The following is a 17,424-nucleotide window of genomic DNA, read 5'->3' as shown; positions in this document are numbered from 1 at the left end:
GAAGATGTACCATGCCCAAGGTCCACCTGTTCTTGATAGGAGCCCTAAGCATGTGAGGCCATCTGGCTATATCAATAAGTCCGCTTTGAGTCCATTAGACTAATGTGGAAAAATGAGGTAGTCTAAGAATATGAAAAGGAATATGACATGGGTTTGGAGACCCAAAATTTATAAATATGTGGTTGGTGTGTCAGATGAAGGGCGAGGAATTCCATGTGGACATGCTTTGATGGATTCCCAAGAGGATGTGACTAAAGGCCATAATGCTACATCTAACAATAAGGACCGCCCTAAGCTGCATCTAGGTGATGGGCCTAGGGTTGAAGTTCTACCTAGTTTGGGTTGCAACATTGACCTATGCCAAAATCCAAATAGGAAAGGTTTGAACGAGCACAAAGCTGTGATTCATGAGCCCAATGAGGTCATTCATTTAGCTTGTAGTACCCAAGAAGATATGGCCCTTATTACTAATATATCAATAGAAAGGCTTGGGCTAGTGGATCTACAAAAGCCCAAGATCAAGCTTTGATAATCTGACTCGCATAAGTAGTATGTGGCTAGCCCTCACATCTCATGATATATTTGGTCTCAGCTAACCAGATAAGATGCAATATATATGCTAAAAAGACAATCCATTAGATGCAGCCAAATGAGCTATTTTCGTGCGGCCAAGAGAGCCAATTAGTTTGCAGTAAAATGTTCTATTTCATTAGGCCAAAAAGGCCACTTGTTTGTTTGGTGCAGGTACATTTAATGGTTTTTTTTTTAGTGATTGCATCATATAGGTTGAAGTCACTGGAGGAAGCCTTTGCTGCGGAGGAGCTTCTTGTGGCCATTCCAGGTGGTTTTGTCCCCTTTTCGAGTATTTTCCCTTAAGCAAATAATGATATATGTGTACGTTAGGGTTACTTTCTTTTCTTGTTTGGGGACTGGCAATCAAGGCATAAAGTCCCAGGTTTAGGTTATGTATGTCTATGGGAGGTTTGAGTAGGTGTTGCCTCCTGCAAAGGCATTATCAGGCACTGAAAGACCTATTTTAGAAGGCACTTCTAGTGACCCTGTTCTGCTTACCTACTAGACAACCATTCTAGAACACAATATTAGTGAGTTTGGGGAACTCCCAATTTCCATTTTTTGAATACTAAAAAGGTGGCACCCGGATAACATGCCCATAAGTTTCTCAAAACCATATGATATGACCTATCATTGGAAAGCGCTTGAAAAATGGAATCTATTGAGCTATAGAGTGCTTGATTTGGAGTTATAGTGTTCAAGTTATGACAAATTTAAGGATTTGAACACGTGTCCCAAACTTATGGGAAATTCCCATATTCCCCAATATAGTGTTCTAGGAGTTTCTATTAGTTGTGAGGTAGTTAGAAAAGCCTGCACTTAATATCAAGAGAAGTATAAGTTCTAAATCTAGCTAACAATAAATATACAGAGGTGTGTAAAAAGGACTTCTAACCCCTCTAAAAAATAGAAAAAGAAATAAAGAAAAATCCTTAAGTAGTTGTTTATCGCCTTGCGAAGGCCTGGTAGGTTCCTCCGGACGAGTTAGACCTGGGGCCGATGCCTTGTCTTCCTAAGGGTAGCGTCTAGCTATTAAAATAAGGAACCAAAAGGAAGGTTGGAGCTAAACTAAAAGTGAGCATTAAAAAAGAATTACGTGTCGCCTTGCAAGGGCTTGGTAGGTACTTGGGTACCAACACAGGACGTGAGGCCGATGCCTTGTTCTCCTTAGGTCACTATGCTCAGCTCCCTCCTTTTTACACTCCCGAGTATGGAAAATAAATGCCTTAAAGGACAATGTGCTAAAACACAATATTTGTTGATCATGCTATAGGAGTCCTTGCGTAGGAGGAGCTCTTGGTTGAGTTGTCCTTAGTTAGGAAGGTAGTTCAAACCACCACTTAAAATGATCTCTTTGATAGTTCTTTTTAGCTTGGCCATGTTGAAGCAGTTGGTTAGTGACTAGCTTTAGGCTTTATGTCAATTTATGCTAGGCCTACTCTTGGATTTCATGCCTTGGTTTTGATAGGAGGTAGGGTGAGAGTTATGATGTCTTTTGTTGTGTATCTATTTTGTATCAGCTTGATACTCTTTATGATTATGCATGTGCAGATCTAATCATGGGATTCGACGGGCTGAGTCGCCATATCCCGTGGTCGCCAACAATGAGAGCTAGATTTTAGGACCCAATTTGGACCTGTTCTTAGAGCGTTGGAGCCTATTTTGGAGCCGAAAAGTGCCCGAGAGGCATTAAAGAGACAATTTTCATGAAAAATCAAATGATGGCGGATGACCAAGCTGGAGTTTTTCTATGTGCATTTCGACGTCAGGAATCCAATGCAAGTCTCGGTGTGTTGATATCGGAGGTCATTTGACCCCCCATTTAATCCCCATAAGGTTTGGCATTATGAAGTAGCTACTAGATTCAGGAGCCAAAAAGTGTGCAACAGAGCCCAAATTTATAGATTTCAACATTATGAAGCCAACCATCTAGTCGGATCATGAATTGGAGTCCGTTTGCACCTCTAAACATGTAAAAAACCCTTCCGCGAGGGTTTTGTGCCTCTCTTGGATGCTCAATCATGTAGAGAGAGAGGGGGAGATCCCTAATATATATAGAGAGGGCAAGATTTTGATGGTAACGATGTGTAATATGATGAAGGGAATGAAATTCTAATTTTAAGTCTTTCTCTCTCCTCCTTCCTCTCTCCTCTTGTGGGTTGTTCACATGCATTAATGAAAGAGGGAAGGGGGTAGAGGGTTGATGACGATCTTGAAGCAAACAATGTTGATGGAGCAGTAGAGGACATAGATCAGGGTTGGAGAGCTCGTTAATGGCAAGAGGGAAGTGTTAATGCCCTCTCAATATCGGGATATGCGCCTTGAACACGTGGGTTTCTATAAGTAAGTGGTCTTGTTCTTTGTTTGATGAAAGATAATTGAAGGAAATGATTAATGATGATTGATCTTCGTTGTATATGCTGAATTATCTTTGAAATGAAAGAAAAAACCAAAAATTTTGATGACATAATAGTTTTTCCTCAAAACACGTAAAACCCGCAAAGTGCGATTTTTGAAAAAATCATGAAAATTGGGGATTTTAGTGAGTGTTTTGAGTTCTCATGGAGTAAAAATTAATATAAAAGTGGGGTTGAGTGCTTTTTATCAGTGGGAGTTCACAAGTTTGATTTTTTATAATTTTGAATAAAATAAATGAAAATAAATAGAGAAAAATGAAAAAATTTGGGTTTTTTGTAACAAATAATTGAGAAAAAATATGATTAATGTTTGTGAATGTTTAGCAAGGTTGATGCATGAGGTTAAGACTCAGCTCACCCTTTTTTTTATTTTTTAGTATGTTTGTATTGCTTTATACATAAAAAATGACACAAAATAAATCCCTACACCTATTCAACAATGCAACACATAAGCGATAGGGAGAAAAGAAGGGTTGTGGAAGTGTTTAAGGGCTAAAAATGAAGTAAAGTCTGATCTTTTGGTTGTGCACGTCATATAGGACGATCTTTTGTTTAAGGTTAAGAGGCTAGGAGCACGATTAAGTTCGGTTCTAGTCTCCAGCAACGTAGCAACAATGAATAGATTGAAAATCATTGAAGGGATAATTTTTACACTCTACTTTGCTGATTTGTTTTAAAATAAAATGTTTGTACACAATAAGCATACAATTTTACATCTTGTATGCCACATGGTATAATATCTTTGATGCGTAGCACATGTATGCCAAACATTGACCAACACTGAGAGTATGAGGAAGTCCTTTGCTGAAGGTTAGATGAGCGGTTCCTTGGAATAAGTTCACTAAGGAAATATCAACTCCTAGATCGTTCAATAAATCAAAGAGTGGACTATGTATCATGTGTCTTATATGTTGAGGCAACGTATCAAGGGGCCAATCCCAAGATGTAGGAGAGCTGCAATGAGGCTACGGTGTTTCAGACCCGAGAGCTTGCCTCTTATGTATGTGATACAAGGTATTATACATATATGTTATGGGATCTCCCTCGGAGGAGTAGGGGAAGGTAAACGTTGGACTATATTCTATTACAAATACAAAACCAATATTAGAGTTTAGTGTAGTGTGAGTCCTAGACGCTTCTGGCCGCGAGGCTGTGTGGGGTGTCTTATGTGTCTTAGGGGTCCGGCTAGTGCTAGAGGGCCAGTGGTGGGCCTGTTTTAGGTCCCGACAAGGAAGCATCCATACCATTATATGATGGGTGCCAAGTATCTTGCCTGAAGACGCTACTTACACTCCTAAGTGTGCAAGCAAAATACGGATGGAGCGATGCAAGAGTGGCCGAGTTGTTCAGGTACCTTCTACATACACTTCATTGATTTATTTTTGGCACCATTATAAAAAACAATTGTGCTTTTAAAAGGTGTTTTATGATTTCTTTTTAGGTTGCTAAAGTATCATATATTACCACTTGGAAATACCATGCCTGAGTCTCATGATGATGTAGGACATGTTTTACGAAAGCTTAGCATGGACTACAAAAGCATCCATGCATGTGTCAATGATTGCATGATGTTTCAAGGAGAGTACGAGACTATGGAGACATGTCCAAAGTGTGGTGCTCACAGGTATCGACAGGACTTGCAAGGGCAAACCATCCCTCAGAGAAAGTTCTTAGACACTTTCCACTTATCCCCTGTATACTTCACATGTTTCTATGTTGAGTATGACAAGCTTGACAACGTGGCATGCACAGAATAGATCCACAGATGGAGTCCAACAAATTTCAACGGATTCACGCACAAGGATCCACATTGACTCTACCTTTCCAAGCTTTGCACGAGAGCCAAGTAATCTTCGACTCGGTCTTGCTATGGATGGCGTGAACCCATTTGGTCTTCGCTTAACATCTTACAGTGTGTACCTGTAGTTCTTGTTAATTACAACATCTCACCATGGCTTTCTACAAAGAAAGGACACGTGATCCTTAGCTTGCTCATTTCTGGCCACTACAAAGTCAAGAATATGGACGTCTATCTCCATCCATTAGTTGATGAGTTTAAGACTTTGTGGGAGGAGGGGTTCGCTGTAGAAGATGTGAGCAAGCGCGATGGTCAACAGTCCGCCAATATACAAGCCATTCTCATGTGGACCATGCATGACTTTCTAGGATTTGGGGAGTGCTCAGGTAAGTAGACTTCCATTCTTGTTAGTCATATCTACCATTGCTCATTCAAGTTTGTGTTCACTAAATAGAGGTGTTGGGACACGTCTGGTTACCTCACGTTATTATGCATGTCCATTGTGTGGGCCACAGTTAGACTCCCAAAGGTCACGAACCATGAAGAAGATGGTATATCAAGGACACACTGCTTTTTTGCTGGAGGGTCATGAACTAAGGGAAGATTTTCTTGGACGACCTCCAGCACGAATGAATGCCCAAAGCTGATATGAGAAGAAAATGGTCCACATGGAGTCGCATCCAAATGGAATGTGACAATTCTCAATTTTCTACGAGTTGTCATATTGGACCCACTTACAAATCAACCACTTGTTGGATCCGATGCATATTTTCAAGAATGTGGGTAGCTTACTATGGGACCACATCACAGGAAAGAGAGACACTGCAGATTTGAAGGAGGTAGGCAAGATGGAGATGCTTTGGGCACAGTCGAGTGTTGATGGTCGCTTGGAACTACCTTGCGCTCCTTGGCTTTTTTCCACTAAAGAAGAGCTCATTGTGAAGGAAATTATCACGTCTATCCGCACTTCGACAGGTATGAACAAGTGCATGAACTCATGTTTTTAAAACTTTTATTACGACATGATATATGTCACAAATGTTAAATCTCTCTTGTATGTGATTTTGAATAGGTAATTTTCTATCCAAACCCTCGACAACCTCGATGGTGGTATGTTGTACCTTGAGCTCCCTGAAGTGTGAGAGTATATGATGAAAGCAATGTTCCTAGCATAGATGAGGACAATATGCAAATAGAGGGGTCGATATTGCAAGGGGTGGAGGCCGCCCAAAGCTTGAAGCAAGTAGAGGAGATAGAATTGGGCAACAATGATGGAAAGAGAGGAAGCCAAGAATTCTTTGAGAATGAGGTGGACTCATCCTTTTGTGGTGACCTTTCTATCGACCTTCCAATGTATGCAGAGTTGTATCAAGAGATTGAAATGGGACTATAGGCTACCTCATACTTGGAGCATCCACCTACTCAATTTGTTGATGAATCGCTTATAAGGGTACTCTAGAATATGCATTTTAAATAATATTTTTTTAAGAGTTATATTACTGTGCTTTGCTTGAATCTTTATATGGATTATGCTAACATCAATTTTTGTCTGTGTAGGTGATCTTTGTGGATATTTGGATAGCACGATGAGTTGAGGGATGAGTGACGAGGAGCTGCATGAGATCTTCACACATATGTCTCCAGATCAAATGGCTCAATTCAGAGTTATGGTGGACCAAGAGCTATCTTGGACACCATCAGGTCGTTTCGTTCGATCTATTTTGGCATGCTCTAATGCTTTGATTTCCAGTAGACAAGGTTGACACTTGATGAGACTTGGGTTGGACAGAGGGAGAGATTCTAGGGGATGCTGCAGAGACATGGATGCGGTGAGCAAGCGGTTGGCTCGAGATACAAGTGCTACTCCTCGCTCTCCTAGAGGTTCGAGAGAGGGTGGCTCATGTGGTTGTTGTGGAGGTACTAATGCAGTGTCTCTGTCTTATCATTTTACTGGATTTGCATCACATGTGGGATTTGTAACACCTGTGGAGATGTTTACTCCAGTTACTCCAGTCATCCGTAGGTGGCACCCCTATGGGTGCTACTCCGAGAGGTACCACCCTCGTGGGTACACCAGATGTGCATGGGTCTCCGGGATATGCCTAGGAGCGCAGTTGCAGGTGTGGGAGAGAACAAATCTTAGATATACCCTAGAGGGTTATGGATACCTTGTACATGATTGGACACGAGCCGTCATCATGAATGATAAGGGGAGGAGGGTGATGGCTCATATGAGAGAGTTGTGCCAACAAGTTTTTCAGCACATCTTGGATCATTAGAAGAACATACTAGAGGGGAGAAAGGACTACATAGTAGCATCCTTGCATGAGGAGTTTCCGGTACCCACAGCAACAGATAGATTCTCCACAGGCTCGATGATGGAGTGTGTGTACGTATATGCCACACAGACAATCGGACGTACGCAAGGCACTTAAGAGTGGGCCCTTTAAGCCCGAGTGGCTAGATGCAAGTGATTGGCGCCAACTCAAGGAGGAGGCTATAGATTCTCCATGACATTAGAGACAGCAGCATGAGGCATTGAGGACCCAACTGGAGGTAGGCATGGTCTATCATCTTGGGAGTGGCGGCCACATGACTTATCTTAGGAACTTTGTAAGTTTTTGTTTTATTCTTCTCGCTTATTTTTTTCCAATATCACTTGTACTTACAATCATGTTTCTAACAGTTGTATTTTGTTTTCTTTGCAACACTCCATTACAAACCATGATCCCATTGGCCTAGAGACTCAATATGTAGAGAGACATGGTCTCACTTCATTGATGGATAGATTGCATGCATGCGACGGCCCACTAAGTCACTTATCTTTCTTGTCCATAATTACTAATTTTTATTAATGCATTATTGTATGGTGGACTGATGTGTAGTTGTTTCTTTTTTTGCAGAGTTCGTTCGATGCTCCTTTGTGGTGGGATAAGCTTTCGGATGGCAAGGATCTATAGCTTGTGCTTGGATCCATGGAGCGCACATCCTCTTCTTTTTTGGTCATGTGATTTATGTAGGCATTTTCTATTCACTGTGTTAGCCATCAAAAAGTACTACACCCTATCACACTCACTTCATGAACCTTCGATAAAGGATCGGTGGGCCGTTATGTAAGAGTTGCAACCATCATAGAGCTGGAGGATATGGATGAGGTGCGCAAGCACCAGCCTACTTTTAGATCACCATGACCTCCCGAACAACGTGCACCCTTGATGCACTAATTGATGAGGGAGTCGACGTTAATATCTTGACACATGAATAGTGGACTGCATTGGGCCAACCCCAATTGCAACCAATCAATGCAAAGTTGAGGCCATTTTGGGGGCAATCCTATACACTCTTAGGAAAATGCAAATTGATGGTTTCTATCGAGACTAAGATTCTACCACTCACTTTCTCATGTTATCAAATAAGCAAAGTGTTGGCAAGGAAACTTTGGTGGAACAAGCATTCAAAAAACAAGTTCATTGCAATGTAGAATTACGACTTACAAACTTACAGCACATCCACCTTGCCATCTGGCATGTTAGAATTGTAATGGCTTTTAGCAAGAGCACCGTAGTTATCCCAAAACTTGTAGTGCTATCAATAGATAGACCTAATGTACACCCTAAGGAGGGGAGTAGTATGTTCTGACATACTTCCATAGTATTGATCCTCTGTCACATCAAAGAACCAAACGCAAAACACACAAGTGGATTCCCAAGCATAAACCACAGTTTCACAAATGTCAAGCGCTAAATGTGTGTAATTTCCATACCTCTTGCTCTAGGCCTAAACAACGGAGTTGGAACTCCCATAGTGCACATGTGACTAAGCAGTGTTGGGTCGTGAAGGCCTTGGTGCGAGCCTAAGGATACCATGAGGGTAACACCTCACTATGATTGCCCAAATTGGCAAAAGCTAACTTGGATCCCCGATCTCAGGCCCCACAAACTAAGCTTCCACAACCTCAATCGAAACAAGGGAGGAGAATAACTAAGACAAAAGATACTCAATCCTTGAGCGCTCAAATGGTCTACCGACCTAAAGTGCAACCTAGAGTTCATGAGTAGCCAAACATAGTCATACTTCCTAAAGGCTCTAAGATAATCACCAAGGACCTCAACACCTATGTTTCAATAGAGCCGCAACCCTCATAAGCTGAGCCTGCCACAACCACTATCGACCTTCCAATGGAAAGGCCCCAAGTCAACTTGTCTTTCCCAAGCCACCAGAACACCTTAAGTCTCCACCACCACAATGATCCATTCTTCAAGTGCCATCCAACATGGCTAGGGCCATGTCAGGGCCATGGGGGATGATCTTGCCACATACATTCAACAATTGGATTCAAATTTTGCACTATTTGCTAGAAGTTACCTAGGTCTACTTAATGAGCCTATAGAGCAATCGAGGTACGTTCCTTACCGTGTTCTTGGGAAGATTATGAGTTCATCTTCATTAAAACTTTTGCTACTGCAAATGAGATGATTGGCAAAGAAATCTCACAAGAAAAGGCCAAAATCCAATGTTTGATCACATCTTATCAAAAAAGTAAAATTTCCATGCCACTCCAGAAACTCTCTGAACTCCAACGACTCGTTGAATCTGAGTCCAATTTCATGCGTAAGTGGTATAGTATGTGCCTTTCATGGGCCCAACAGGGACATCAAATCATAACCAATGCAAAGCAAAGACGCGCCATCAAGACCTCAAAGTATGACCCAACCTATGTGGCCCCCACCTCCTTTAGGGTGTTGGCCCTAACCTAGGAATCAGCCATTAGAAGACAATGTCATGCTTCACCCATGCTTGGATGAGATTCTAAGAGAGGAGGAACTCCACCTTGCAAGTTGGCTCAACTCAAGTGATCTTTTGATTGACGTATTGATGTACATCACCCAAGTAGGGATTTTCCCCCAAGATTTAAACCATTATGTGACCCTTGAATATAACCCCAAGTTTTATTATTGGTTCTTGAGATAGTAGCATACACCACGCACACGTTGAATGCCCATACACTTTGATTCCCACAATCCTAGGAAGGATTTTCATCCTTCCAGAGGGAAGGGGAGTAATGGATGAAAACTCAAAATTAGACTTAAATTCTAAAGAAAAGAATGAAGGTATGGAATGATTGGTGTGCAAATTCTTAGCTTTTGGGTTTTGTGGATGATATTTCTCATTGCATAAGAATTTTATTTTCAAACACTGATCTTCTAGTCTACTTAATTTTCATGCAAGAAATGCATTTTAAAGAGAACTAATTATTAATGTTAGGCGATAGGAATCCAAATGATAGGACAGTAGAATAATGCCAACAGGCTTCCCTTTTTGAAGGAGGAGCATAGAAGATATGGACTGGCCATGGAAATCACAGCATTCAACCAATTAAAGTATCGCAGCATCCACAATCTCAAAGGAGGAGCATAGAAGATATGGACTAGCCATGGAAATCACAGCATTCAACCAATTAAAGTATCGTAGCATCTACAATCTCAAAGGAGTGGTGACAACCGAAGAGGTGGTGGCCTAGATGGTGAAACGATGCAACTTTACCAAGTACTTGGAGAAGGTGGGCTAAATTCCTCAGGACCTTCAATTTCCAAAGGAACATTGGCATAGTGATCGTCAGGCAATGTGAGACTTCTAGAAGTGTGGTGGTTCCCCTTAACCCAAAAATTGTAGAAAAGACACTGGGGCTAGCAAAGAAGCCAAAAAGAAGACCCAAGAGGGATGTGTATGGAATGCTAGGGATGGACAAAAGAAGGGTCTACACCAATGATGGCATCAGCCTAGTAGATATCCCAAATCTCGCCATTTGGTTGAAGGCTAAGATGATCCATACACTCTTTTCGAGCCAAAGATATAATGCTCTTATGAATAGAATAGGGGCACCCTTGCTAGAAATCATTGTAGTCAATGCCCTAGACAAGGTGAACTAGAATGCCTACATTCAAAAAATGATACAGGCCTCAGCAACAAGGGTGCTAGCCGCAGCACCAAGGGTGGTAGGAGGAGAGACCCAAGTGACCACCACAGAATCCGAAAGGAAGAAACCTACCTCCAAGGCCTCAACCATAGGCTTTGGAGAAGTGCTAATAATCATCATGCAAGAAGTACTACAGGAGGTAGAGAGAGAGGTGGTAGAGGAAACCCCATCACCAGCTCACCAATAGCCATCACAATCCATGAGGAGCACCGCTCCCCCACCCCAGCAAGCCGAACCATCTCGATTTCAGTAGGAGAACACAAAAGAGAAGAAACTATAAAGAGAAACATGACGATGTGGCAAGAATCATTAATGAAGAGGGGCATGACCAACCACCTCAATACCAAGAAGCCTCAACTAAAAGAAAAAGTAGTGAGAGCAGCAAGGCTTAGAAACGCCATATTGGGGAATATGAGAATTTCCCACAAGTTTGGGAAACATGGTCAAATCTTTGGAGTTGTCATAACTTGAACACTATAACTCCAAATCGAGCGCTCTATAACTCAATAGATTCCATTTTTCAAGCGCTTTCCAATGATAGGTCACATCATATAGTTTTGAGAAACTTATGGGCATGTTATCCGGGTGCCACCTTTTTAGTTTTCAAAAAATGGGAATTGGGAGATTCCCAAACTCACTAATATTGTGTTTAGAGTGATCAAGCCAAGGGGGAAGAAGGAAGATTACCCTCAAAATCCCCATACGGAAGGCCCTCTCTACCATTGAGGAGAACAGAGACCTAAAAAGGGTAGAAAATGAGTCAAAAAGACTAGAAGAAGAGCATCAAAGGAGACAAGAGGAGGAGGAAGAAAGGTTGAGGAAATAAGAAGAAGAGGAGATTGCTCTTTCCATTCAAAAATCCATGGAGCAACCCTCTCGATCTTAGGAATTGGATATGATGAGACCAATGGGGGAGGATGTGCTAAGTACAAGCACAACAGCGGAGGAAGCTGGACCAAGACCCCGGTGGTGGAAGGCAAGGACAAAACCCCAATACAACCCATTCCACCAGTCTTGGGTGGCCACACCAATGATCACCCCATGACAGGGTGCTGCAAAGGGAACAATCATGAAAGCAACCTCATGGCCTAGGTGTAGTACATAGTCAGCAAGGTACAAGAGTTTGCACTTGCACCTAACAAAGGAGCCCCTCTTGCAAGAACCAAGAGGCCATCTGCATGATGCTAATGCTGAATCACGCCAAGGGCCAAAGGTACCCTGCATAGAAGTATCAACCACTTCAGTACCTTCAACCATGCACTAGAATGAAGATCAAGATGAATTGGTGAAGGAATTTCAAAGCTAACTTCACAAGGCAACTGAAGAAAAAAGGCCGCCCTTGTTGAACTCAAAAAAGAAAAGGATGCATTTGCATATTACAAGATCGAGCAAGCAAGGATGATGACAATCATTAATAGGAAAATGATTTCATTAAAAGAGGCCCTGAAGGGAAGAGAGGAAGAGGAGACTCTCAAGGAGTTATTTGAGAAAGAGAGGGAAAATCACATCTCCTTGGAAAAAATGTGTGCCTTCAACTCCCACAAAAATAAGCACCTAGAACTAGAAATTAAGAAGCTGGTGAAGATGCAAAAAGAACAAGCTATGAAGGAGCTATAAGTGCATGGAACCAACAAGACGAGGAGAACAAGAGGAAACTAGTCGAGCTATTGTGCAACGTCGAGCTACAATCAGTTCTTCATGAGCAAGGCATACTTAAAGAGTAGGTGATGAGAAAAACCCATGAGCTCGAGCAAATGGATACACTCTGGCAGCAGAAAAAGCAAGTCATTGCCAATCTAACCCAGCACCAAAGCCAAGGGTTAGAGCAGATGAAGGAAAGAGCAAAAGAATGGGTGGCCAAAAATGAATATTGGATCAAAAACTTAGCCTACAAGCTGGCCCATTCCGAGAGTGAGTGTCTCCTAGTAGAAAGCAAAGCCGCGGCTATTGAGAAAAGAATGCTACAGCAACAATGTGTATTCTTACGAGCAGTATCAAATGTCCCACAACCAAGAGGAGAAGAGACTGTGGAGCATCTCAAGAGAAAATTAGAATTGGCAAGGAGGGATCTACAGCATGGACTACATGTTTGGGCACACGGGACTAGCACTAGTTTGGGACTAGAGGAGCAACATGCTCACCTACTCTCAACTAGCTTAGCCACATAAGAACTCACTTTGCTAGAACTTGAAGAGCTAGAATAGCCAATACAACCATCACAATAGGAGCCACTAAATCCCAATCCAAGAGGAAGGACTTGATTTCAAAGCAGATCATCAAGAGGAGGATCAAACACAGGACTCAAACCCCCTTATGCTATCACAAGAGCAAATAGAAGAGTAAGGGGAGGAAGCAGGGCCACTTGAACAAATGGTGGAGGCAAGGCACATGTGCAGGGAGAAAGTGGAAACTACCCACAGAAAGTTTCAAGCTAGGACATCCTCAAGTGGCCATCCCTCAAAGCAAAGAGTGTAATCCCATCAACTGGGGCTAGGAACTTGTGACATGGGAGCAATGGGAGAACCGTAGCCCCTCGAGTTCTCTTTCACCTTCCCTCGCTCAGGGTACTATCTCCTAGGGTGGTGAAAGATGTCATCAAGCTTTCAGCTAGTCTGGGAAGGAGATGGCTAGAGGACCGAAGGAGGCACCCCACAAAGGTGGCGGTAGGAACTCTAGCTTGGAGGCTTGGATCACCTTGTGCAACACCCTACCTTCTAAACACAACGATCCTATCTACATGCCCTACCAAAGAAGAATTGGAGTTGATTTCAACCTGAGGTGCATGGTAGATATGATTTTCCTTTGATTTATAATGTAAACGCCTCAATCCCTAAAGAAAGCCTAATTTTTACCAAAAGGGACCTCCATCCCTCTATAGCAAATTTTTTGAATGATTTCTCCTCATGCCCTAACCTTGCTTTCATCACCATTTGCAATTACCTCTACCTATTGCCCCTCTTTTTTCACCTCAACACTAGGATTGATAGCAATGTAATGGTGCATCTCATGATGAGAGCCACACTCTTGCCAACATTTTGTATGAACCTCTTAGAGGACATGAGTGACAATAGATTCATCGGGTGTAGCCACCCATTTTTTGTCATCTACTCCACTCAATGTCAAAACTAGCTTAAAGGGGTACCTACAAAGTAGGGCATTCTTCAACAAAGCCCTCAAGCCAACACGTAGTTTGGCCCCTGCACCACAATGCAATGCTTCTTAGCATGCTCCCTCATTTAACTTGTTCATTCAAAAAAATAAAAAATAAAAAAAAGACAAAAAAGAAAAAAAGAAAAAGAAAAAAAGGGGCAAAAGAAAAGAAAGGATAAGAAAAAGTATGAGGACAAAAAGAAAGGAAGTAGAAACCTCAGAAGTCGACAAGGAAATCAGCCATATGTACACTGGAAGCCTCACAAACACTGCACCAAGGAACCACCCTAGCCCTCTCCCCACTTCACATACATAGGGCACCTTAAGGGAAAGATACACCTAGGGAACTCCTGCTCATCTACGGTTAGACTTGCCTCCCTAAGTCACACCCACAACACCTCCCTTGTACACAAACTAGGCTCTCAAGTGTGGGAAAACACCTCAGGCTTGTGCCTAAGGTTTGATCCAACTCCCAATTCCACTAGCACAGATGCCACACATGGCATGGAAAGGTAGGCACACCCCTAGATAGTGCACTCTCTTTTCTTTTTCAGGAAAAGCCAACAACCTGCACCTAACCACTGACTTCAGAGGCCCTCGTCACCCACTCAATATACCTTCGACCTCCACAACCTCAAATATGACATGCTTCTCTTCCATGTCCAATCCCCACAAAAGCCCCATTATTGACTCACACGGCCACTCTTCAATCACCCGAGCCCTCATCAACAAAGTCCCGCAAGTGCCATGGGACTGGCACTCAACTAGGAGGGAGGTAACCCCAATACAAACAAATAAAATGTAAGCAAAGAAAAATTCAAGAAAACTTAAAAATAAGAAGCAAGGCGAAAAAAGGTGGCCCGATAGAAGGATAAGAGAAGAATAGGCCAAAAGCGCAAGGGTAGCCTTAAAAGCCGAGGCAAAGACAAAGGTGCATTTTAAAATGTAAAAGTGCCCCCAAATTTTTGTAAAAGAACTTCAAGCTCTCTCCTATGCAAGTTGTAAAGAGTAGACAGAAGGCATAATGTAAATAGAAGGGAATAGGAAAAGAGGACCTTGGCAAGATGACCCGTTTTGTAAAAAAAGGGAATGGGTGCCCAAAGGGATAAGGGCATATATAAAAGCCAAAAAAAATGAATAGAGAAGCTCATTCTTGGTGTGTGGTACAAGTGGTTCTTCTTCTTGCTGCTTTGTGCTTGAGCTTGAGAGAGGGAGTGTGAGGGTATGAGGGATCGAGTGTGTGAGGGTGAGGGACTGTGGTGGAGAAGCTCTCCACCTTCTCTTCTTTTCTCTTCTCTTATCTTATGCATGCAGTGTCGTGCCATTACGAGCACATTATGTAAGAAAACTCTAGAGTGTGGCTTTTGTATTGATCTAGAGAGCCAATGCCATATTAATCTTAGTGTTCATAGTGTGAATGGTTCAAAAATACTAGATTTTTGAATAAATGTAGCCAATTTTTGATATTTTTTATATTATTTCTTGTAAGAATCCATAAAATTATAGACAACTTCTACATTAGGATGACATGTAAAATAAAGTAGGTATCTTTCAGCCATTTTGAGAGGATTTTATGTAAAAAGAAAGATTGGTGAAATTGCATGACACGTGATCGTTGTTTTCAGACAGTGAACAACACTCCAAAGTGGGAGATGAAGAAGGAGTGATTTGGCAGAATTCTGGGCAGGTGTCCTACTATTTTATCCCCTTTCGAAGCCAATGGAAGTATCAAATTGGTAGTCTGAGCAGCATAGAGGAAGGTATTGTTTTATGTACATTTTTGTTTACAAGAGATTTATCTTCTCATAATGCAGAAATAAATTGACAGGCTTAACCTTTGTGAGTATTCTTCTACATCTTCTATTTCTTTCTGTGAGTATTCTTCTACATCTCCTATTTTTTTCAACCCCTTCTCTTTTGTCTACTCCTCTCCTTGAATCTCCCTTCATCCTACTGTCTCTTACCCCCGCAATAGACTTTCTACCCCAAACACTCCGACACTGGTGAACCCGACGTGAAAGTCAGCAGTAGCAGGTGTGTAAAGATGGGAGATTCTATAGGTTCAAGTGGTAGTGATGTTTTATAACAAATGATTGCTTTATTGCAACAACAATAGCAGTACCAGTTGTTGTTACAACAGCAGATGCAAACTCAGCAGGAAGCAGAAAGAATTGATTCCTTAGCTATGAATGCATTACAAGCAGTGGGACAAGAATTGAAGTAGTTTAAGGGTCAAAATGTTTTGGTCTTCATCCGATTGTATGAAGAAAATATGTTTTTTCATGGGGTACCGCAGTATGTGTGGAGTTGGTATTTCTCTCGTTTGGCCATGCATGCATTGCATGATTGAATTGCTGAGTTACATAGAAGACATGCTGATTGGACAGTTTTTAAGAAAGCTTTGAGATAAGAGTTTTTATTGGAAGATGCAGGATTGGTAACTAAAGAGGCATTTATAGATTCAATTGAAAAGCCCCATAAAGGTTGGCTGCTACAACTTTACTTCGTGAATTTGAAAGTCGGTATACACAATTAGATGCAGATGAGCAGCAATCATTGGAGAGTCAAAATTTTGATTTGTTTCTGAAGCCTACAGATCCTATTTTGCAAGAGAAGCTGATTGATCATTTAGAAGATGTCTCTTCTGAAACAGGGCTGAAATCAAATTGGGCTAATGTAACTGAAGTAGTGCATATGTTGGTAAAGAGAGAGCGAAATGAAATTAAGATGCGGTACAGGCACCACACTATCTAATGCTTAGAAGGGGGTTGAAATTGTAGCCAAGGCACCTATAGCTATGCCATAACAACCGGCTATACCTATTGGTTTGACTCTTAAAGGTGATGTTGTGGATGAATTAATCAAAGGCATGCATGATTTAAGACTGAAATTGATAGAAATATATGCAAAGGTCAAAAAGTTGGATGTTAAGATAGAACAAAAGGCTTGGGCAACAGCCCAAAGACTACAAAGAATGTTACAATAGGAGATGCATTTGGTGTGACAGATTATAGCATGAAAAGCAAGATTGTACAACCTACCATGAAGGGGAAGCAAAAGGGTTAGTCTTTTGGAAAGATGGAAAAATACAGGCAATAGAAATTGGTCTTCCAATAGAGCCAAATTTTGAAAATGGTGGCATGCAGAAGAGGTTGCAAGATATGGATGCAAGGACGATATTTGTTGCCATAGATGCAGCCACATATGGATTGAGAATTGAAAGGATTGATGAAGCTTGTAAAGGAGGCATGGCTGAAGTAAAATCTCTATTTGGATGCAAGCATTAGATTGCATGGAAAAGGGAAAAATAGCAAAGTCTGAATTGGGTAATGAAAGTCAAAGTATACAAGGGAGAACAGGATGGAGTGCACCAGTGGATTCATTTTCGGCCTACACTTATTTGGCTGAGATTCATAATTGAGAAGCTCTTGTGGAAGAAAAGAGAAGAAGAGATGAGGATAATGTTGGTCCTTCCTCTTCATGACCATCTAAACGCATAACACGAAGTA

The sequence above is a fragment of the Lygodium microphyllum genome, chromosome 4 (assembly GCF_053477565.2).
Source record: "Lygodium microphyllum isolate KBCC chromosome 4, Lygodium_microphyllum_v1.1.10, whole genome shotgun sequence".
In the NCBI taxonomy this organism is placed as follows: domain Eukaryota; kingdom Viridiplantae; phylum Streptophyta; class Polypodiopsida; order Schizaeales; family Lygodiaceae; genus Lygodium; species Lygodium microphyllum.
Note: the sequence above shows the minus strand (reverse complement) of the source record.